At 32.5% G+C, this 25,617-nt stretch overlaps 2 long non-coding RNA genes across 3 annotated transcripts in view; one reads left to right on the top strand and one right to left on the bottom strand.

Moving 5' to 3' along the window:
• The window catches only part of LOC143248783 (uncharacterized), a 68,864-nt gene that overhangs the window by 26,729 nt on the left and 16,518 nt on the right, over nucleotides 1-25,617 (top strand). The window contains exons 1-3 of one of the 2 annotated variants that reach the window (XR_013027178.1): nucleotides 7,667-7,721; nucleotides 8,829-8,933; nucleotides 10,546-10,613. The exons of the other annotated variant lie outside the window; for it this stretch is intronic. This is a non-coding gene — a long non-coding RNA (uncharacterized LOC143248783). Of the gene's footprint in view, nucleotides 1-7,666; nucleotides 7,722-8,828; nucleotides 8,934-10,545; nucleotides 10,614-25,617 lie in introns of those variants that run through there. 2 annotated transcript variants of the gene reach the window in all.
• Nucleotides 15,566-19,557, bottom strand: LOC143248287 (uncharacterized). Its single transcript, XR_013026874.1, has 5 exons — nucleotides 19,378-19,557; nucleotides 18,842-18,900; nucleotides 17,674-17,778; nucleotides 16,420-16,487; nucleotides 15,566-16,087 (listed from the first exon to the last, which is right to left on the bottom strand). It is a non-coding gene; the product is annotated as an uncharacterized LOC143248287 (long non-coding RNA).

Below are 25,617 nucleotides of genomic sequence, written 5' to 3'. Positions count from 1 at the left end.
TTTCGGATATAGCGCCACATTCTTACAAAAAACTTAAAAATTCTATTAAATATTCTATAACACAACATACATTCAGTGCAACTCAAACAGTGCGCCACCATTCTCCAGAAGGATTACAATGGCCGCCACTTTTGTAATAATGCACAGATGCACATGAAGTTTCTACTACAACAGCCATCATGACACAGACATGAGTGCCACTTCCAACTTTACCTTGCAACATCATCACAATGATTATTAACTTACTTATCAACTAATACAAGGTGGAAGGACATCAAAAGGTGGGTGTTGAAAGTGGGTTACAGAAAGCACCACTATCACCAGTAGTTTTGTCTATGTCTTTTCGTAGAAAATCGTCCTAACAATCACACATTATATGACCGGTTCTAAGTGCATACAAATTGACTAATTATAGGTCAACCAAGCTTTTCGGTGAGGTAATAAAGGATACTATAATAATTCTTTATAAACAGATTCCATGAAACATATGCTTTTCACTGTAAACTCCACATTGAAAAAGGCTTCTGTAAACATCTCGGACAGTGAGACAAGCATCACAAGAGCATACAATGTCTGTCACACATTGGGTAATCAATTTATCACGAGAAAATTATTGCACGATTTTGACATTAGTGCAAAGATAAAGCTGTTGTTCTTATCACTTTTATCTTTGGAAAATACGATTTTTTTCCCTTCAGAACGCTGTCCCAGTTGTGATGAATGATAGCCATTCTCTGAAATTTTTTATGTACATCGCAATAAATACTGACAAAATTATTCAACCTATCGTTCAGATGATGTTTATGTTACAACTAGTTCGATAAGTCAGTACCGACGATCTGCACGTGATCGTCAAAATGGAGAAGTTTAGAAAACTTTCCTCCTCTTGTGATACACTTTGGTGAATTTCATACCCAGTCACCTTTCACTGGAAGAATTGAAGACATCTGAGGTGACGCCATATTGAAAAGTTTGTGAACCTGATAACATATCTATCAGGCTGGTATCACTTTCTAATATCCCTTGTTGACCTAGAGTTACGGTTTGCTGAATCAATGGTTTCTTTGTCAAAAGCCTTTCAAGGGCTATTTGAAATGAGTCTGAGACAATGTTAGTTGATACATTGACATAACTTACTTAATCATTTGAGTACTTAGTTGTTACTTTTATCTGCTCTACATTTCTCTTGAATATGTTGACTACTTTTGTTTCTATTTCTGAAGTGTATGTGGGTCAATATCGGATACTAATAATTACCTATTTTTTCGAGCAAATGCCTTACGGAAGTTGTGTTTGAACAAACTATATCTGCCATTTTTTCCTGATCGTAAAACGATAGCACTGTTAAATGTACAGGTTCTATGTAATCTATCATTTAACATGAAACCCTGAGGTGCTTGAGAAAGTATAATGTGGATTCTTACCAAAGGTGCGATACGAGAAAGTCACTAGTTACTGCTTTTAGATTTTTTTCTGATTGAATTAAATCTATGTCAATGTATTATTCTAATACTGGGTAATCACTGAAATAATTCCTCAAGCATATAACTATACACCAAAATGTTTGGGTAAAAATTCATCACAACCAGAAACAGTGCAACGTAATTTGTTTACACCTACAACTATATTTCACGTTGTCGATTCCGAAATGTATGAATGTGTGGTATTTATTTATGTTTAATACATTCTTAACATACAACCCGCGACCCTCGGATTATGAGTCGCACGCCTTACGGGCTTGCCGGGCCCTTACGCATTTGTTACCGCGAAGCTGGTCAAGCATGATCATAATTATTATTGTTACGATGAATTACGTTAGGGCTATTGTATAAGCAATCAGGTTAGGCCTGCTCTTTAGGTTTAGTTGTTAGGTCAAGTACGACAATATAATTTTGTGGTCTGAAAAATTACAAACTAAAATTGTCTGAATTTCCTTTGATGGATCATGTTGAAATGACGTCATAAAATGGCCGACATTGTCTTTTTGGTTTTTGTACTTAATTTTGATAGTAAGTGTTTATAAAATCATATATAAATATACCCGTCTTCCTCAAACTAATTACACTATGGTAGTATGATACAGGTACCATTGAACACTGAGAATTAAGTGTTTGGCCTAATTTGTGTATAATCTTGTGACTATCGTAATATCTTAAATTCTGTGAACTATAAAGAGAGTCTGTGAAAGTTAGGTTTCAGCAATAAACAGATGCTGATTTGGAAATAGATTACCCTCATTCTTTATTTAAAATAAGATTGCTTGATAGAGGACACTTTTCAAAATTGCATCCATAATGGTTTAAAATAACCAATTTGTAAAGTGTTAGCTGAATTAAATTTTTTTTTTCATCTGGTGTGTATATATATTGTCCAAAAACTCCATTTCAATACATTTGTTAAACTATATTGTATTTGTGTTCGCAAAATTACGCAAGTATACACACTTTAATTATCTTGCTGCAGTTCTGACCACCAGAAGCATTTTGTGCAATTTCTTCATAGTTTTTTGAATATCCACATTGTTCATTACCTTCCCAGCAGCACTCCTTCAAACAGGAGGGTCCATATTGACAGCAAAGGCAATTCTCTTTGGTCGAGCATTTAGTGATAGCAATGTAACCACAGTAGAAGTTCAGCATCTTGTTTAAAACTTTTGGTTCATCAAATGAGACAGGAACCATGATCTTTAATGTCGAACTGGTCTGGAAACTTATAGTTTCTCGAAATGAGCTAATGTCAACGTCTTTGCTTGCCATGATCTGTGTTTAACGTGCTGTACAAATGAGGCTGTACAGCTTTGTTATACGTAGAGTCTGCGTTGCAGCCAGGCGAATATGGAGCTCGATGAGAGATGATTTTTTTCCTCTAAATGTGAATGCCTGAAGACAAATTTTGTGCCAGGTATTGTCTGTATTAGCTGCAGCACTGTCACCTTGCCAACATAGGACGAAATCTTAACCAATGAGAGCATGAATTACTGGCAATAAAATATATACTTTTGGTGGTCTGATAGTCTGTGCAACGTCACAATGTGATGAAAACGATTCATTCGACGCATATCAAGGGTCTATTAATCCTACCACATGTGGAATATAGTGTGCTAAGAGAACCACAATCCATGTGTCTGATGACTTTAAAGTAAGCTGAGGTGTTGCATTCTTGGTCAGGTTTAATGGATTTAATATTTGTAAGATTAATTTAAGTCATACTTCAAACTTGTATATATATTATATATAAACCACAAAAAATCTGATCTTTGGACAGTATTATTAATCACCGCCATCTGGATATTTAAATTTTTCACTCCCAGAAACCTACACACTACCGTTGCTTGACATCTCAGGTATATTGGTATGTTTAAAAATGCTCAGAAAATTTTCTATAAAGCAATTCAAGGTTTGGAAATTAAATCAATTTCTGAACAGTGGCACAAAGACTATATAACAAAAATACCTTAACAAGAGAGAAATTTAAGTTATTGAAGACTGTACAAAAGTGAGAAAAACTTGAAATAATTATTATCAGAACTTTAGGTTTATTAAAACTGGAGCCTTTAAGAATGTTCACACTGAGCCATAACCACGAATTTGATGACGTGCATTTTAGGGTTTCAACGCTATTATATTATTAAATTTCGTAATTGAAGTGTCATCAACATATATATCAATTCTTACGTCTGATAAAAAAGACATCTGAAACCCAATCTATCATTCAATTCGCCACTTTCACTGAAGTGTAACCCTAACACCAGACTGCACCAGACTCGAGAAAAGAAAATGTAGTTGTAATCTGAAGTAAAACTTCTTTCTTGTGTTAATATTCTCCAAAACAGTTTCAGAAACATCATGTTGTGATATTTTTATTCGAATATTTTCCCTCGACAACTTCGGTAAGAGAAAAACTATTTATGTTGCAATCTATTTTACCTTAGGATTTCATAAGAATCTAAAACACGAAATATCCTTAAAACACACGTTATGTGTAATCGTATATGTATTTATGCTGTCTTTAGGAAATCTTCCTTGTTCTGTTACTAAACTCGAAATTTCTCAAATATATGACTATTTTTTATCTTTTGGACTTCGTATCTTAGACACGTTCTGAGTTTGATTGGCATTTAATGACCCCGTTATAGTAATTTTAATATCATAATCAACGTACCAATTGAATAAATTACAACCATAAATATGTTTCTCAACTTTAATGGACCGCAACTTCCTGTTAAACGAAAAAACCGTTTCGTTGTTTGTACTGAGGTCTTCTTCATGAGTACTACGCACCTTTCAAAACCTATACGTGTACAAGGACATCGATGAAATGTCATATTCAGTACAAACTGTACATTGCTTTAAATATTTATATTGTCATAACACGCACTCGTAAAAAACAAACAAACAAAAATATGCAGTTCTTAATTGTTTGTGCACAGCTTTCGTTAAATTAACGAACTCGAGCGAGACTCACGCATATTTGTGAAAGTACCAGTCCACAGATCAAAGTATACACAGCCACATGGCCGTAATATTACAAGCGATATTGTATTTTATCTATAAACTCTGATACGGAAAACATGGAATGGATGCAGTTTTCAATTTGTAACAGAGTTTTAAAAGTTTTTATAAAGCCTCTACAAGGCTCAGCTAATTTGAACGTCCACTTTCAGAATTTTGTTTCCTTTGTTATAAAGCAGATAATTACACTATGGGTTAATGTTGTTCTCCTCACCGCAGTTGCCGAAACCAGATATCTTTTAGTGTAAGAAGCTACCACCCAACTACAGAAGTAGACACCACATTATATCTGCTGTTCTTTTAAGGTTTTGATTAATATGAAACTGGTAGAACAAGACTGAGCACCAATATTGAAATGGTATTTCTAGACCGCACCCTGAAAGTTAATACACCAGTTGTAACTGTTTAGAGTATCCCGAAAGCTAAAAATTAATCTGTCCTAATGAACAGTGCTCCAACTGAAAACCGTGTCCTAAAGATTAATGTATTTTACAATATATAAAATTTATTTTAATAACTGATATAAACATATTCCGTGTCGAAATAGATATTATGATTTAAAGACATGTATAGAAACCTTTCTCAAATTCACCATATGAAACTAAACAGACATAATAGAGTCCTGAATTAAGTCATCGTAATTAAAACAAACGATTCTTTACTGAGTTTTAAGGCTGTCATACAATAAGCAACAAAAAGAACAATTTCACTAACGGGTTCTTCACAAACGAAACAACGATTTAATTGATTTGAAAAATATACTCAACTTCGTGAAACAAATTTTTATTGTTGGTCAAATGGAAGATTTTTTGTTTGAAGATCCTCTAATAAAGACAATCGAGACAAACATGACATTTTCTTAACATAAGGCTTAAAATGATCTATTTCTATTATAGTAAGACCAGGTAGAACTCTCTTTTGATTTCTGTATCAGTGAATTGGCGTTTCAATCCCAAAAAATGCTGAATCAAGTTGTAAAACTAATAATCTCAATTAGTGTATTCAAAGTTGAAAATTGTGTGAACTTTATGGATTTCTTTAAAGTTGATTTAATGGCAACTTCTTCTGTTGATTTATCTGTGACGAGATATAGACATACATGATGCCAGTAAGTCATTGTAGGAAATTATTTAGCAGGAAAACTCATTAATGCGTAGAAAATATATATATAAATCAAATTCATCATTTTTCTCATCACTTATTCTTTTACACATCCAGGCCTTTTAAATCTGGGAGAATAAGGTTCTATATTTAACTCTTCTTACAATTCATCACTGGTCACTTTATACTGTTTTTTTTTTTTCTTTTAATTTCTCGAAAACTTAATTAAAAATACCAAGTTAGTAGTTGCGAAATTTGTAGTGATTGCCTAGACATAAGGCAGCTTGTTAACACTACTAACAGTTTCTAATTATGATGTGTTAGAATAAAGGCAAAATAGCTACTTAGCTCCACCTATCATCCATTATCGAATACTCTTTACCAACCAATAATGGAATTGAACATCACTTAAAAACGCCCTCGTGGCTGAAAGGACGAGCATATCCCACGAAGATATTCAATACCGTGACCCTTAGATTGCGAGTGGAGTGTTATCAACGCCATGTTTCTCAAGCTTACTGAAAACTGGTTTCTGAAAACTTCCCGCACCATTATTCCTGAACAAAGGCTACTCGAGTGAACAAACCTTAGCTTCATAACTCGAAATACCATAGAAACAATTCATATTACACTACCATACGAAACCTACCTATGTCATTATTTGAGTTTTCTCAGAGTTACTGGTGAGGAATGGAATTTCTTGAAACCAGTATAAATCAATGACAGCTTGTGGTTTATTTGAAATTCTCGATGTTTGGTTCAGATATTTCCAGAATTTTGTCTTCTCATTCACTCAAAATACCTTTTACAATGACTTTTATTTTCAAGAGAAGTGTATTCAAATACACCTATTTTAGATTGTTTTCTGTACAGCCAAACGGAGCACTACATGTTAACATTCTCTAATTCCAGTTACTAGTAAACAATATTCATCACAAACTCTTGACTGATGGAACAATGAGATTTCACCATTCTTGGAAAGAGCTACAAACAATGAATGTTTCGATTACTACTAACTCACGTTCCGGTCCTGAACAAAATAGAAGGATAAAAAATTAACATTTACTTAACGAGCAGTTCTTCAGTTAACTGTGTGTATTCGTCTTATTGTGACTTTGTGTGACTAACCGAGTATGTAACAACAACACACCAAATTCCAGAAGCTTAGGGTGCATACGTTAAAAATCACGTGACAGTTTCTGTGAGTATAAATACAAAACAAACAAATATTCTTCTGTAAACATCAGTTTGGTATAAAAAAATGATCTAGCAGCTTAACATAGTTTGGTTTGTTCAAACACGCAATGTTTTACTTCATAATTTTAAAAACAGCGTTTCTTAACAGTGAGTAGCATGTGAGCGATTCTGTGTATAAACCTGAACCAACAAAGATTTGTATAAAAACGCAATAATTTCACCAAAATATTATCATCCGTCGCACTCAGAACATCAGCTGACAGTTTGGACACTGTAGACTTGTTCTCCTAAAACCATCAGAAATGAAGAGTCCAGCGGTATTGCTTCTGGTGACTATTTTCGTTGCGGTTGCTTTGGGCAAAAGAAAAGACATGGAAAATTACACAAATTATTGTGCAGTAAGTGACTTTTATGAAATAGTTCGTGTAGCAGATTATTCTATAACATCATTTAAACCGGTTCTGGCTAGTTTCACGTGCTTTAATGATATAACGTAATAATAACTAAAGATGAAAGGTCAGTGTAAATGTTTGTATATTCACAAATTTATATTTACAATAAGTAAAATGTTATTTGTGTGTAGTTGAGAGTAAAGCCAACACAATGGATCATTACTTCAATGTTTTCAGTGTTGAGCAAGAATATGTTATAAACTTACAGCTAAGATAGTGGAGAATGGGAATTGTTTATGTTTTTCTTGTTAAGAACTTGCTTTCCAAGTAGTTATTAGGGGATTTAACGGTTTTCCTCTCTTCTTTTTTTATAACCTATAATATTATATATTAACAAAGATAAACAAATAATAACAAAGCTTTAGAACGTTTCTTCATTCATAAACTTTTCATTGTTACAGGCGATAATGAAGAAGACGTAAAAAAAGCAATGGCTATTGTTGAAAGTTTCCCACAGGAGGTAAGTACTATTGATAATAGTTCTTTAAATGTGAACTACTGAAAAACATTAAATAACAATAGTTTATTATTTGTGTTCATGGTTATCGTTATTATTATAGAAAATTATTTATATGGTTATTTTTATTTGAATATTTCATGGCATGTTCTGAACAACTCGGTCGTTACTCTTAGAGTTCGTTTGTTCACTCATACAAATGACATGTTCTGCATAGAATTACCTGAGTAGACAAGTAAGAAACTTATTATAGACAGGCATAGCTGTTCCTAACTTTAAACTGGGATCAGCAGATAATTAACCAGTCACTAAAATCCTGTACGTTGGTTAATTTTAAATGAATAACAGAATTTATAAATTACCCACATCTGGAGATAAGAAGATTGTTTAGTGGTACCATATCAAGAACTCCAAATCCTTGGGTTCCAGCTTCGATGCACTAACCATTAGGTCACAATCTAATACAAATACACATCCATATAAAGAGTATGTTTCAGGAAATTTGTTACTAAACATAAAATTACACAATGGGCTAACTGTGCTGTGCTTGCCACGAGTATCGAAACCCAATTTTAGGCGTTATAGACAATAGTACTTACTGCTGAATTACTGGAAGGTTATGTATATTTTTGCCATGTAACTGGATATATTTACTCTGCTCATTACGGGTATTCAAACCTAGTTTGGATATAAACCTTCAATCTTGTCGTTTAGCGTCTATGGGACTTGATATTATTAGATTATGTTAACGTTTCACCACATAGAAGAAGAGATCTCTCTAATCTGTTCATACGTTTATACCAAAATAATTTAAAAACTGAGTCCTATTGCACTAACCGTTCCCTGATTAGTGGTGATAAGTTACATGAAAGGCAGCTAGTAAACATGAAACACCATCAACACTTGAGCTCCTCTTTTACCAACTACATTATTATGACCAACATTTAAAAGTGCAAGAGTGTCCAATTCAGGGATTACAGGATTCAAACTCGCACCCAGCCAGAGGGCCAGTCGAGTACCCTAACCATCATGCTATCCGAAACCATTATTTTCACTAAATAACATATTAATATAAATAAATCGCATAAACATTTTTGCTATGTCTTTTAGAAAAAAGATGCATTTGAACAGTGCAAAAACGAAAACAATCCAGACTCTCTGAGTGACGATGAATTCAGGCAGAAGATGTGTGACGACAAAGAATTTGCAAAAACAGTAAGTTACTATTAACCAGTTATTAGAATTCTGTTTTTAAGCCTTTAGTAACGTCTGCTTAAAGTAAATAAATAGTTATGTTCACAGTATCGTATTTACAACATCTATTCATTATTCAGATCATTGTTATCGAATATAGTTCTATATAAATTGTTTTATTTTATTTTAATATCATATTTATACATAATCCTTCCGTTTTTCCTTCAAAGACACTCATGTTGTACTTTATAATTAATCACATGCCACTTTTAATATCAACCTGAAGTGGTTTTAGAAAATAGTATATAATTTAAATTGTAAGAAGTTTTAAGTTAACTAAAATTCCGTTCAAATATTTTCAGATTAATACTGAAAATTTAAGATGTTTTATATTAATAATAAACATATTGATTTTATTACATACATATATCTCAGATAAATTACTTAATATACCACTTTTCAAGACTGAAACAGGTTATGCACTGTGTCCTACATATGCGTCAATAGCAATGAAAGAGTTAATGTGGATGGTTAATTTGAACTCCAACATGGTTGTGGGATTGGGATGGATTTGGTTTTATATTCTAATTTCTCTATATTTATGTTTTCATTAATTCTATAAAGCTTCTCTGATGACAACAGTAAAAATATAGTTGTGTTTGCCCAGAAAAAAAAAGTTAAATGCGCTGTTACATAATTTCGTTTCTTTTAATAAGAAATTCCTATGAGTAAAATATTATTTTATTTATTTCTTCCTTTCTCGTCATATGTTTTTTCTATATAAAAACTGTATGTATGTAATTAATTATAGTCTAACTATTACATCACATCAATATGTTAGTTCCTGTTCACAAACTTTACTTTAAATGCTCATTTCATATGCACGATCCTTGGAACAGATTTTTACGGTCTGCACTTTATTCATGTAATTTATAAACATAATTCTGATATTCAAGAAACCTTTTTATCAGTAAAAAGTAAAATAAAGGAGCAGACTAGTTAAATTCATTGTGTTTATATATTTTACCGTGGTGGTAACATATTTTATGGAACATATTCATACTTTGTGAATGTTATAAACATTGTTATAACTTTCCTAACTTTTGAAGTCTGTATTATTAATTATTATATTTGCACACTAAGTTTCTTCGAGTTTAAGATCAAAGCTACATGATGAACTGTCTTTGCTATGCAAAATACGGGTATCGTACCCAAATTTGTGACGATGTAAGTATATAAGGTCTCCTTTCAGTCATAGCTGAAGTAACTGACCTCAGACACAGCGACACTAATGTTGTTTATCTATATAAAGTTACAGATGTTTTCGTTCTCAATCTTTAGAACACTTAAATATTATGATAGATTTTATGTTAAGCTACAATATAAAATATTTCCTGATGAGCAGAATAAGAACAACATTGTTACTGAATATTACATTATATACAATATGTTATTAAATATTTTTGAGTTTTTACTATTATCAAAATATAAATTCAAAAGTAATTCTATAAGATTAAAATAGAAACAATTTTTTATTGTAAAACCATCCTAACAGACTAATTTACAATAAAATCAATAGTTTTGTTTACTTGGCTTTTATAATATATATATATAATTTTCTTTTTACTTCTAGATTAAAAAGTGCGCGATGGGCAAGATGGGAAGTAACTGACGGATTTGTAGAAAACCTACATTTATCTAGTAAGTGTTAGACATGTCTTGGAAGATAATATGACATGTTTCATTTAATATCAGTTTATAATGTAAAGTCTATTCACTTTAATCTATTGGAGCAACTTTCTTTTGTTTTCTTAATATTGTATTTAACCAATGTTTGAATAACTCAAATTCAAATTATATTTTCTAAGAAATATGATCTAGAAGTTTCTCTACTTTTACCAACGTCTAATAGAACTTTTTTGTAGCTCTAATTGTAAATTTGGTTGTAATAATTCCATAGATTTTCCAAACTTCTTACAATATATTATAGTAACTAAAGAACTGGTTACTCCGACGACAAGTAGGAGTTGAATTCGTTTAATTAAAGTATGAATCTCCAAATGTTAGAAGATTTTAACATTCATACCATTAATACTGAATTATTTATGGAAAGTTTATCTAACACTATTAATGCTGCAGTAGCTTTAAAAACAAACTTTTTCATTTCAGAAATGACTTAACATCTAATAAGAAAGTCTTCACTTGACCTACAAAAATCTCACTATAAAGTTGTTCTGTTTTTTTTTCTACGTATTATTATAAACATTTTAATTGTTTCTAGTGTGCTGGTCTTCATTCAATTTGTTTTTATTTTTCAGTGAAATAAATTCATGGATAAAAATGTTGTTATAAATAGTGTTTAATAAACATTTTGTTTGAAATGATAAATGAAGAGCCACTTGGGCTACTCTTTTACCAACGAATAGTGGGATTGACCGTCGTGAGAGGGTAAATAGTTGTAACTAATTTGTATAAAAAAATTACACCACAGGCGAAAGAGTCTAAATCCATTCCATCATCATCCCATCGTTAAGTGAGTGAATGAATATAGAACAGAGATAAGTTTTATTAAGAATATTTACGAGAAAGACATGTTAAAGAGATTACATATCATTAACAGTGTATTTTTAATGAAGTCCATGCACGCTAACAAAATTATCCCACTCGATTCATTGTTGTGAGAAGGCCAAGCAAAATACATTGTAAAGTTTTGTGTACAGGCCTGTTTCTTTATAATGGGTGTCTGTGGTTAGTTGGTGGCAAGTTTCAGCAATAAAGGAAGAAGAAACAGTCTACTTGGTTTAAAATAATATATTTAAACAAGTCGAACACATATACCAACATTCGTTACACAGTTATATCCAGAGCTGGAAAACTTTAATTCTTCTTCTTTACCTCTGTTATTACAATACGATCTAATATAATTTCATTTTAAAAATCGCCATTATACATCCTTTATTGTTCGGCTCACAATCATGCATTTTATATATAACTATTTTTCCAACTAAATTTTCAACGTGTTACTATACTCCGACAGATGTCTAGAAAATTTCACAAACTACTATGTATTATAATACAATAATACTGAATTGAAACAACGAAAAAAACACAATAGCTTTTAGTAACACAACGCAAGCCCCCCAGTGGCTCAGCGGTATGTCTATGGACTTAAAACGGTAAAAACTGGGTTTCGATACCCGTGATGGGCAGAGCACAGATAGCCCATTGTGTAGCTTTGTGCTTCATTCAAAACAACAACAACAACAACACAACACAATGACATAATAATCCCAAATTCGCAGCTATTGAGCTATATAACGTATGTTTCGTAAATAGTTCCGTAAAGAAGCCAACGATAAAGTATCACTTCTAAAAATAATAACTAAATTTAACACTCGCGTTTTATGAACTTTTTAAACCATACCACACGCATTAAACTTATGATGAAACAGTCGTGTTTTTTTTCAAAATGCAGAACGAGCAGAAACAAAATGTACTTAAAAATTATTTATGGTAATTATGCAACTACTTTCATTAAACTTAATACTACAACGCAAGGAAGTTCGTAAGTTGGACTGATGTTGCCATATAATTACTGTTTTGTACCTTACGATTTTTCATATCGTTTTTCCTTAAAAGTTTCAACGACAAAGCAGCAAAAAGAATGTCACGTAAGCCGATGTATTTTTATTTGTTTAAGCTAAATATTTAATAAAGCATTAACCAGAAGAAGAGATTACTAAATTTTACTCAGAATAATGCATGTTAATAACTCTTTGGATAACATGATAATTATCGTGTTTTATATAAAACATTTAACGTCTTATGTTTATTCACCTCTCTGCATATTTGTCTACTACTTTTTCTAAACTTAGTAGAGCCTATCTATGTCACGAAGGAACCGATGCTATTTTTATTCGGTAACTTTTAAATACTTTTGAGATGTTTCACTTTCGTGTGATTAACAAAATAGGGGGTTTCACGTTTTTAAGTTTAACGCAATCTATGACAACCAATCTTTTGCCTTCAGTTGAACTAAATTTCGTGTGAATGTGCGAGACTTGTAACAAACACACTATTGTTTGATTGTTTTTTGTTTTTGAATCTCGCGCAAAGCTACACGAGGGCTATCTGCGCGACACACTATATCACACTTTTTTCTTGAACTATCTTTTTGTTTTCTTACCAACCGAGGAAGTTTGGCTGAAGCAGTGAATGGCTTGTCATGGTCAGGTAGTTAAGGCACTCGAATCGTAATATGCTTGCCCTTTCAGCCGTGGTGGCGTTATAATGTTACCGTCAATCCCAATATTCGTTGGTAAAAGAGTAGCCCAAAAGTTGTTTGTGAGTGATGATGACTTGCTGCTTTCTCTCTAGCCTTACACTGCTAAATCAGGGATGACCAGCGAAGATAGCCCTCGAGTAGCTTTGCATAAAATACTGAAGCAATGAAGCGTCTTGGTTCTGGTTTTCCTTTCAGTTCCCCGAATCAATGTTTTTATACTGCGTTAAAACAACCTTTAGTGGGGAAATTCCTATTCGTTCGCACACAATTAAAAATTACGATATTAATATGATCACTGACAGATTTTTGCATAACTCTGCAGTGAATGGTTATCTGTGAACTAAATCTCTGTTTCGTGAAAAATACAGATGTACGTTGTTACGAGTACAAGCTCAACGCACCAAGTTGCCATAAAAATACAGATGTACGTTGTTACGAGTACAAGACCAAGCTGCCTTTTTTTTTTCTTAATTCAGAGAACAGAAACAAGGAAGAGACTCGTAAACACGTTCAGTAATACTAATTTTTGTAGCCTTTCTAGAGGTTTCTTTTCAATATGGCATCACCTTAGACGTTTTCAATGCTTCCAGTGAAAGGTGACTGGGTATGAAATTCACCAAAGTGAATCACAAGAGGAGGAAAATTTTCTACACTTCTACATTTTACCAAGTGAGTTACTGCATATAATTATTGGTTAAATATATAAACATGGCAGGCGATAGCACATTTCTAAAGTAAATATTTACATGATTTCAGTGTGATATACACAACACACAAAATAAATGTTAATGTCTCTATCTTAGGAGGGAATGTGGTGATTGTCACGGCATTCCATGAAGCCATGTTGACATTGAAGTGACCAGAACGGGAACTATTTGATTAAGTGTATAGTGCTGCACTCTTTCTGAAACTACTCGTACGTAACAGAACAACGCTAAAGAAAGGTATTTCAGAAAGTGAAATTGTCAACATACTCGGTTAGAGCCTCAAGTGTATCAGATATTCTCTTCTCTTATGATGAAGTTTCGGCTTTTTATATGTTAAGGTCTTCAAAAATCAACTATCCTTGCTCATGAGGACCTTCTACGTTGTTCATTGCAGTTTTTTAGGTATCGAGCTACCAATCTGTTAGGGTGTTCCTGAAACAGTTGAAAGTATGCTGCCAGGAACATAATTTCATCAAACCACAAGAAGACTTGCATGGGATTTAACGATCTTCGGTACTGACTTCTCGAAATAGTTGTAACATAAACATCATCTGAACGATACGTTGAATGAGTTTGTTAGTATTTATTGCTATGTACATAAAAAATTTCAGAGAATGGCTATCATTCATCACAACTGGGACAGCGTTCTGAAGGGAAAAAAATCAGTATTTTCCAAGGCTAAAAGGGATAATAACGACAGCTTTATCCCTGCACTAATATCAAAATGGTGCAATAATTTTCTCGTGATAAATTGGTTGAACGATGCCCAATGTGTGAGAAACATTGTATGCTCTTGTAATACTTATCTCACTGTCCGAGATGTTTAGAGAAGCCTTTTTTCAAGGTGGAGTTTACAGTGAAAAGCATATGTCTCATGGAATCTATTTATAATAAATTATTATAGTATTCTTTATTACCTCACCGAAAAGCTTCTTTAACCTATAATAACTCAATTTGTATTTACTTAGAACTGGTCATATAATGTGTGATGGTTAGGACGATTTTCTACGAAGAAACAGAGTCAAAACTACTGATGATAGTGGTGCTTTCTGTAACCCACATTCAACAACCAGCTCTTAATGTCCTTCTACTTTGTATTAGTTGATCAGTAGGTTAATAATCATTGAGATGATGTTGCAAGTTAAAGTGCTAAAGTTGGAAGTGGCTCGTATGTCAGTGTCATGATGGTTGTTGTTGTAGAAACTTCATCTGCATTTGTGCATTATTACAAAAGTGGCAGCCATTGTATTGTCATTGTAATCCTTCTCGAGAATGCTGGCACACTGTTTGAGATACACTGAATGTATGTTGTGTTATCGAAAATTTTAAGTTTTTTTGTAAGAAGGTGGCGCTATATCCGAAAGTAGTTAACATTTAAGATAATAATTATTCAATACAGTAATAAAGAAATAGATAGGGTTGGGAACACCCAATGAAAATGCCAAAATATCATCCTACATGGTTTCTTTGAGATTTGCTCAGAGATCTGAAAGTACTTATGCAATAGACAAACGGACAGACACAGTTTATTCTTGTGTGTTTCTATATATAGGTTCAAGTCTGTAGTGTGGTTTAACCTTACCTTACAAATATTAAACAGAGAGACAGTGCCCAACAGCATATTTTTCAATGCTTAGAAAAAGAGAGAGTACGTGAAATAAAACATTTAATGAAAATTTTACAAACATATTTTAATTGGTTTTTGAAAGTTCAATTTTTTAGTTTTATTTAATAGTCTACTTGAACATTTTGCAGCAGTTAAAATCTCAACGTACCTTAGAAAGATGTAGAATAATTCTTTAACTTTTTCATTAAAATTGTGTGATACTAAAGTTATAAGTTACAGCTGATGTTCTCGACCACGATTATGCTATTACATATTAATTTTATTATAATATTTATGGATTAATTAATCGAAATATAATTGTATTAGTTTTTTTCTGGTTTTAATTTTTCTCTTAATTCGTCATTTCAAACAAAATGTTTATTAAACACTATTTATAACAATCATTTTTTATCATTAATTTATTTCACTGAAAGATAAAAACAAATTAAATGAAGATCACTACACTAGAAATAATTAAAATGTTTATAATAATACGCAGCAGAATAAAGACAGAATAACTGTATAGTGAGATTTCGTAGGACAAGTGAGGACTTCCTTATTGGATGTGTGGTCATTCCTGAAATGGAAAAGTTTGTTTTAAAAGCTACTGCAACATTAATAATATTACATAAATATTCTGTAAATAATTCAGTATTAATGGTATGAATTTTTAAATATTTGTGACGTTTTATATATTTAGAACAAAGTAAGATCTCACAGAAAATATGAAATATTACTTTGAGGTCATGATTACGTCGAACAAATACGTATTTTTCATTATGTTGGCTTACGTATCGATTCACATACTGATATTTGAGTTGCTGTAATGTACAGTGAGAAGTTTGGAAAATGTAAGTAAATATTTGTAAAACATTCAATTGTATTTTCCAGGACATGCCTTACACTTACTAGAGAAATGTAGGTTTTCTCTAGGTCCGTCAATTACCTCCCATCTTGCTTTTTGCGCATTTGAAAATCTGCAAGTAAAATGAAAATTATATATGTCACAAAGGTGAAGTAAACACAATTATTCATTTTATGTTAAATAGATTTGCAAAGAAAGTGCAAAAATAAGAATTTTGTTTTTTAATATTATAGAATTACTTTGGAATTTATATTTTGACAATAATAAAAATTCAGAGACAGTTAATAACATATTGTATATAACGTAATATTCAGTAATAATGTTGTTCTTAGTCTGCTCACCAGAATATATTTTATATTGTAGCTTAACATAATAATTATCTTAATATTTAAGTGTTCTAAGAATTAAGAACAAAAACATCTGTTACTTTATATGTGTCTAAGTTCAGTTACTCCCACTATGACTGAGAGGTGACTTTAAGTTCTCACATCGCTACAAATCAGGATACCATACTCGTAATTTGCATAACGTACACAGTTCGTTATGTAGCTCTTATATTAAACTCGAAGAAACTCGATGTGAAAATATGATAATTAATAATACAAACTTCAAAAGTTAGCTTAGTTATAACAGCGTTTATAATATTCACAAAGTTTGAATATATTCCAATAAATATGTGACCACAGTGTAAAATATATAAACCCAATGAATTTAACTAGTCCACTCCTTTATAAAAGTTTTATAGAACTAATGAAGACTCAAATATAGAGTAGTTATAAAACGAAATCTGTCCCAATCCCACAGCCATGTTGTAGTTCAAACCCGCATTAACTCTCTCATGGACCTTGACGCATATGTAGGATGCAATTTATAGTTTTTTGTTGTGTTGTATTGAGCTATAAGTATAGAATAATATCAATAGTTTTATTATTAATATAAAAAATCTTAAATTTTGGGTATTAATTTGAAAATATTTGCACCGAATTTCAGTAAAGTTAAAACCACTTACAATTAAAATTATATAATATTGTCTAAAACAAATTCAGGTTGATATAACAAGTGGCAAGTAATTAATTATAAAGTACAACATTAGTGTCTTTGAAGGAACAACGGAAAGATTATATATAAATATGACAGTGAAAGAAAATAAAACAATTTATATAGAACTATCTTCGATAACAATTATCTGAATAATGAATCGATGTTGTAAATACGATACTGTGAACATAACTATTTATTCTTTTTAGTAACTAAAGGTATAAAAACAGAATTTTAATAACTGGTTAATAGTAACTTACTGTTTTTGCAAATTCTTTGTCGTCACACATCTTCTGCCTGAATTCATCGTCACTCAGAGAGTCTGGATTGTTTTTGTTTTTGCACTGTTCAAAGGCATCTTTTTTCTGAAAGACGAGAAGTATCGTGATGGTAAAGAAACGATGGATTATTTACGTTTTATAGATTTCAACTTACAACATAATGAATTATTACCAACCACAAGTGATTAAAGTAACTGAATTTACATCTAATTCATTGTTTCGCTGGCTACCCCAACAACGTTTTCACTTTTTTCAAATAGTTTATTGGAGTGTCACATGTCACTAGCAGGGTACTTTTGATGTCAATTTCAAAAAATACTTTTCTGAAAGTGAATCCAAAGTTAATTTGGGATTTTATTTCCAGAAACGCTTTTATTATTAACCGACATCTTCGATATCAAACACACAAAAATGAAAAGGGGTAATTTCTAACTTAAATCACGAATTTAACAAAAGTAACACATGGTGTTGTTGTGGTTTGCTGTACTATTTTATGATAAAAGTAGTACTACAATAAAGTATCGAAACACAGTTAGCCCATTGAGTAGCTTTATGTTTAGCAGCAAATTTTAAAACGTGCTACTTCTATTGATGAACACTTTTAGTAGATTGTGACCTAGTTTGTGGTGAGTGTATCGAATATAGAACACGAGGTTCTCAACGTGATACACCTAAACAATCGTCTCACTTCCAGCTGTGAGTAATTTATAAACGTGACAGAATATTTAGTTATTCGGTTAAAATTTACAGCCTCAGATGATGGGCAGGTTTTAAAAACTGGATGCTATTCCGTTGATCCTCAATTTAAAATTAGGAACAACTAGCTACACCTGATCCAGGACGGTTTCTAACTGTATGCTCAGGTCCCTCCATCGTTTATATGAAAACAAACAAACTCTGAGAATCACAACTTCCTAGACCAAGTTTTATGTTCTATGCAGAACATGTCATCTGTATAAGTGAACAAACGAACTCTGAGAGTAACGACCGAGTTGTTCAGAACATGCCATGAAATATTCAAATGAAAATAACCATATAAATAATTTTCTATACTAATTATGATAATCATGAACACAAATAATAAACTATTGTTATTTAATGTTGTTCAGTAGTTCATGTTTAAAGAACTATTATCAACAGTTCTTACCTCCTGTGGGAAACTTTCATAAATAGCTATGGCTTCTTTTATGTCTTCTTCATTATCGCCTAAAACAGTAAAAAAGTTAATTAATGAAGAAACGTTCTAAAGCTCTGTTATTATTTGTTTCGCTATGTTATTACATAGTGTTATTAACCCTAGTTAGTGTCATTGGTTGTTCAAAAAAAAGAAACAAAGAATAGAAGAAAATAGTTCATCCTAACAATTGATTTTTTAAACAAGACAAACATAAACCATTCCTATTCACCACTGGTTCAACTGTAAGCTTGCAACACACGGTGGTTCAATTTCCGCAAAAAACACAGAACCAATAACCCATTGTGTGGCTTTTGTGTTCAACAACATACAATTAACGTGTTACTTTTTGTAAATATAAGTGTGATAAAATACGAACAGTTACACTGACCTTTCATCTTTATTCATTATTACGTTATATCAAGGAAGTTCGTGAATCTAGTTACAACTATTGTCAATGATATTATAGTATAGTCTGTTACATGAACTATTTCATAAAAATCACTTACTGCACATTAACTTGTGTAATTTTCCATGTCCTTTTCCTTTGCCCAAAGCAACCGCAACGAAAATAGTAACCAGAAGCAATACCGCTAGACTCTTCATTTCTGATGGTTTTAGAAGAACAAGTCTACAGTGTCCAAACTGTCAGCTGATGTTCTGAGTCAGACGGATGTTAATATTTTGGTGAAATTATTTGTGTTTTTATACAATTTTTAACAATAGAGAGAAAAGAAAAAAATCTGACTCGTACATTACTGTAAAAATGTCCTTGACATGTTGATCTACAACCAGGGAACTATTTATTCTGATGTTTGTGATGAAACATTGTCTTTAAACAACGTAACTTGCGAATCATCACAACCTTGTGGTTTATCGCTTCACTGTTTTTTTTCAGGTTTATACACAGAATTACTCATACGCTACTCACCGTTAAGAAAAGCTGCGTTTGTTGGTATGAGATAAAAGATTGTGTGTTTAAACAAAACCAAAGTACGTAAAGCTGTAAAACTATGACTTTCTTTCAAATTGATATTGACAGCAGAACAGGTGTGGTATTTTTTGTCGTTACATTGATACTAACAAAAAATGTCGCGCGGTTTTTAGCGCATGCACTCTAAGCTTCTGGAATTCGCTGTGTTGATGTACATGCTTGGCTAGTCACACAAAGTCACAATAAGACCAATGTACACAGTTATATGAAAAACTGTAAAGAACTGTTCGTTAAGAAAAATGTTAATTTTTTAGCCATCTATTTTATTCAGGACCGGAACATGAGTTAGTAGTAATCGAAAAATTTATTGTTTGTAGCTCTTCAGAAGAATAGTGAAATCTCATTTTTCCATCAGTCAAGAGTTTGTGATGAATGTTGTTTACTAGTAACTGCAATTAGTGAATGTTATTAACACGTAGTATTCCGTTTTGCTGTGCAGAAAGTAATCTAAAATAGGCGTATTTACAATACACTTCTCTTAAAAACAAAAAAGTTATTGCCAAAGGTGTCTGGAACGAACGAGATTAAAACATTTTGAAAAAACTCTGAATCAAACAAAGAGAAATATATATAAATCTCAAGCTGTCATTGATTCATACTGGTTTCGAGAAATTCTACCCATCACCAGTAACTGAATAAACGCAAATTATAACATTGGTAGGTTTCGTATAGTAATGTAATCTATATTGTTTCTATGATAATTTGAGTTTGAAGCTTATGTTTGTTCTTTCGAATAACCTTTATCCAGGGCTAATGGGGCACGGCATGGCTAGGTGGTGAAGGCACTCGACTCGTAATTCCAAATATGCTTGCCCTTTCGTCCGTGAGGGCGTTATAATTTAACGGTCAATCCCACTATTCCTTGGTAAAAGAGTAGCCCAAAAGTTGATTGTGGGTAGTGATGACTATCTTTTTCCCTTTTTCTCTTACAAATGGTAAATAAGGGATGGCTAGAGCAGATAGCCCTCGAGTAACACTGCGCAAAATCCCAAAACAAACCAAACATACCATGAGGGTGTTGCTATGTGATGGTCAGTTCCATTAATTGTTAGTAAAATATATTCCAATAGTTAGAGGTAGGTGGTATGAACTAGCTGTTTCCCATTTATTGTAGCACTTCATAATTAGGAATTGTGGGTGGTGTTGACTGTCTGATGTCTAGTCATTCACTTCAAAAGTAGCAACGGCTAACTTGATAACTTGTAATAACGTTTCAAGAAATTAAAACAAAACAAAACAGTATGGCATGACAAGTACTGAATTGTAGGAAGAGAACCTTATCCTCCCAGATCTAGAAGGTTTTGATCTGTTAAAGAAGAAGTGATGAAAGAAATGATGGATTTGGTTTTATATTTGTTTTGAGTGTTTTAAACAGTTTTCCTGCTAAATAGTTCATCGTAATGACTTACTGACCTCACGTTTATTTGTGTCTTGTCAAAGATAAAGTGAAGGAAAATGAGCTATTTGTTCAGTGCCTATTGCGAGTATCCAAATCTGAATTTCAACATGATATATCCTCAAACTTATCTCTGAATCATCCAGCGAGAGGAAGGGTATTAAGATCAATATTACATCCTCTTCAAATAGAATATAAACATAGGTTACTGATGTGAATAAAAAAACTACTAATGTATTTAAATAGCGTATAGTGAAATCTTTTGTAGCTAAATATCAAAACACTTCATATATATGTTGGGTAAAGTTGAATATTGTAGAAGTAAGGAGTAGCAGATGAATGACAATATAAAAAAACTTTATTGAAGAAGTGAGAAGATGACTTGGTTAGATTATAGTTTATCACCGTAAAATGTCTATCTTTAATGTAACATACACTATTAGAGGAGCACTATCTTTATCCAAATGTCCTGTTGATATAACGAAATAATGTCATTAACACTAATTAGTAATTAGGTTTCAAATGAACCGAACTTCTCTTATTTGAACTTGAGATAAGAAGTCGAGGACCCTAACGTCAGTTTTTATAAGGTGGCTATTGAAACTTGGCCAGGTGGTTCAGGCACTCGACTCGTAATCTGAGGGTCACGGGTTCGGATCCCCGTCACACCAAACATGCTCGCGCTTCCAGCCCTGGGGGCGTTATAATGTGACGGTGAATCCTCCTATTCGTTGATAAAAAAGTAGCCCAAAAGTTGTTGGTATGTGGTGATGATTACTTGCCTTCCCTCTGGTCTTAAACTGCTAAATTAGGGACGGCTAGCGCAGATAGCACTCATGTAGCTTTGCGCGAAATTCAAAACAAACCAAACCTCAGTAAAAGTAGTGAATCGAATGATAGGTTGGGTTTCAAATGCCTTCTTAGTACAAATACGAATTTCTCTTTGTTATCACGATTCTGTAACTACGAAATTTGAACATATAATAGCAACAGGTGTGTCATCAAACAGGTGGCTATGGTTGAGTGTAAACTTTGTCGAAGGTTCCAGTTTTAAGTGACTTACAGTCTAGATACTAAAGAAATAAAAATGAAACTCATAATTCTGAAATATTACTAAATTAATAATTGTTTTGAGTTTTTCTTAGTTTTGTACAATTTTCAAGAATTACAAACTCTCTGTTTTTTACGTATTTTTGTTATACAGACTTGTGTGAGTGTAAAACTAAATATTCAGGGGATGATGGTAAGTAATTTAGTAATACTGTTCAAAGGAAAATTATATATAAAGTTAAAGATCTATCGAGGACTTATGTTACATATAATGTATCATGTTATCAGAGTTAAAATTCACTTTAAATACTTACTTTTGACTGTAGAATTTTTATTTATAGTAGAAAACTTGGAACAAAAACATAAGAAAATGAGACTAGTATTTGCATCACACTAGAGGGAAGGCTTGATTGTTTGTTTGTTTTGGAATTTCACACAAAGCTACTCAAGGGCTATCTGTGTTAGCCGTCCCTAATATAGCAGTGTAAGACTAGAGGGAAGTCAGCTAGTCATCACCACCCACCAACTTTTATTGGGCTACTCTTTTACCAACGAATTGCGGGGTTCATTACAATTCTGTAACGCTCTTACGGCTGAACTGACCAGCAAGTTTAATGTTATAGAGATTCGAACCAGCGACCAGGCAATTGCGACTCGAGTCATTGAACTGTCAGGTCAACAAACAAAATCACTTTACTGAGTCAATTTCTATGATCATAGTCTTCTGTAGGTTTAAAACAGCCTCTATTCTGCTATTGAAACCTTATTACCCGATTGTTTTTAACAGTCTGATATTGTTTTCTCAAATGAATACTGTTTAAGACGACAGTAACTTAATGTATTAAATGATAAATAAATACCATAACTTCTGACATTTTGTGACATACAAAATGAATTATACTTTTAGGTTTAGACATGTCATTTCTCTTCTGTTTCATTTATAGAAAACCAGAAAATAAAAAAAGCATAACCCTTTTATTGGTGAACATGAAGCCGATAGGTGGTCATGAAAAAGTCTTGAATGTTGGAAGCACTATGATGAAAGTATTGTCCAAAGGTTCACTTATGGAAAGGATATTCTTGCAAAGAATATAGAATTTACACATATTTTGTTACCAAACCAACATATCTCAGAGAAACATTGACACAATGGAAAATATAGGTGAATCTACTTCCGAAACGTAGCAAGAACTGTTTACTGAGAGTTGAGGACGAAACTGGAAGCTGGAATAGCGACTGTTCTTGAAATGATAGTACTAAGAGGCATACATGGCTAATAGGGTTGTGAATCCTTTTACTGTCAAGCTAGCCAGATCATTATTTGTAGAGGAAACGTTGAACAAAATATTTGCTGATAATATATTGTTCTCCAGTCAGGAAGGACTGGAAGATATAGTTTGTTCAAGCACAATTTCTGTAAGACATTTCCTAAAAGAAATACAGTGGTTATTAAAATTTGATAACGACCCACAAATGCTAGAGAATAAAAATGAATTACTTTACAAAACTGTCATCATATTCAACAGAAACGTAGAGCAGGTTAAAGAAACGACTGAATACCTAAATTATCAACTAATTTATCTCAATGCATCAAATATTTTTGTTTCAGACTAATTTCAAAAAGCCCTTGAAAGGCTTTCTGACAAACGAAACCCTATTAGAGATCAACATAGGATACTAGGAAGTAAAGCCAGCCTGAGAGATATGTTAGTGGGTACAGAATCCTTTCAATCCGGTATTATCACAGATCAATTCAATGCTGACACGGTATGAAATTCACAAGAGAAGAAAATTCCTTTGCGTGGCTTCATTTTACCAAGTGAGCTACAAAGTTAAATACTCTATATAGTTGATTGTCTAATTTATGGATACGGAAGTCCAGGGCACATATTTCCAGCAAATATTTATATCATTTTACTGTGATATACACAACACACAAATTAGATGGCTATATATTTATGATATGAGGGCATGTGGTGACTGTTACTGCTTTATCTGAAGCAACCTTGGCATTGAAGTGACCAGAAGAGGACTATTTGATTAAGTGTATAGTGCACTCTTTCTGAAGTTAATGGTATTTCTATTCGTACCAAAGAGAACAAAACCCAACTAAGGTTTTTCACAAAGTAAAATTTGTCAACATATTCAATTAGAACCTTATGTGCATCAGATATTCTCTTTTGTTATGATGACGTTTCTACTTTTCATATGGTAAAGTCTTCCAAAATCAACTATTCTTAGATATGAGGACCTTCTACGATGTTCATTGCAGTTTTATGGTATTGAGCTACCAATTTGCTGGGTTGATCCTGAAACAGTTGAGAGTATGCTGTCAATAAAGTAATTTTACCAAATTAGAAGAGGACTTACAATGGTATTTGAGGATCTAATGCAGATCTTCGTTACTGACTTCTTGTAATTGTTGTAACATAAACATTATTTGAGTGGCAAGTTAACAGATGTTAACTGTCATCTTTGTGAGGTACAGGAGACATTCTCAGAGAATGACTATCTCTCTTCACAGATTGCTGCTTCTGATACAACTATGACAGAACCGAAGCTACTCACACAGTAGGATTGTCAACAGTTAGCTCTTTTTGAATTCTGGGACAACTTCCTGAAGAATACGGAAATGTTACTTGCCAAGGCTAGACGTATCCTAACATTCTCACTATTTGTTTATAACACATAGTTAAAATATTTTTTTATTATCTCACACTCAATTTGTGTGTAGTTAAAACATGCTATACACAATGTAATGGTCAAGATTATTTTCTACAAACTGGTAGAAGCCAAACTACTGGTGGTAGAGGTTACTCATTTTTAACACTTACTTCCTAATGTCCTTCCACAATTTTTCATGTAATTAATAAATTGATGGTCATTGAGATGAAGTTGTAAGGTCAAGGGTAAACATAATAAGAGGGTATGACTCAAGAAATAGCTTTCGTGTAGTATTATGATGACTATTGTAATAAGAACTTCGTTTGTGTTTATACATTATTACAATAGTGGCGGCCATTTTATTTTCACTGCAAGTTCCGAGATATATAAGACGTTTGTGTGCCCTCCTTCCACACTGTATATATATATATATACGTTATAAAAACTGTTATATATATTTTTTGTTTTATGCAAGGACGTAGTTGAGTCTTTAAAACGAGTTGGTGTTTAAGATAATGAATGTTCAAGAAGACTTAGGAAGGGGTAGATAGAGTTCGAATCCCACTGAAAGTGATTAATTTTTTCCAAATTATCATTCTACATTGTTTGTGTGAGATTGGCTCTACGACTCAGAAGTACTTTGGT

Source organism: Tachypleus tridentatus, chromosome 4 (genome assembly GCF_004210375.1).
Source record: "Tachypleus tridentatus isolate NWPU-2018 chromosome 4, ASM421037v1, whole genome shotgun sequence".
NCBI lineage: Eukaryota > Metazoa > Arthropoda > Merostomata > Xiphosura > Limulidae > Tachypleus > Tachypleus tridentatus.
The sequence above is the reverse complement of the archived record's forward strand: the minus strand, read 5'-3'. Positions and strand labels throughout refer to the sequence as shown.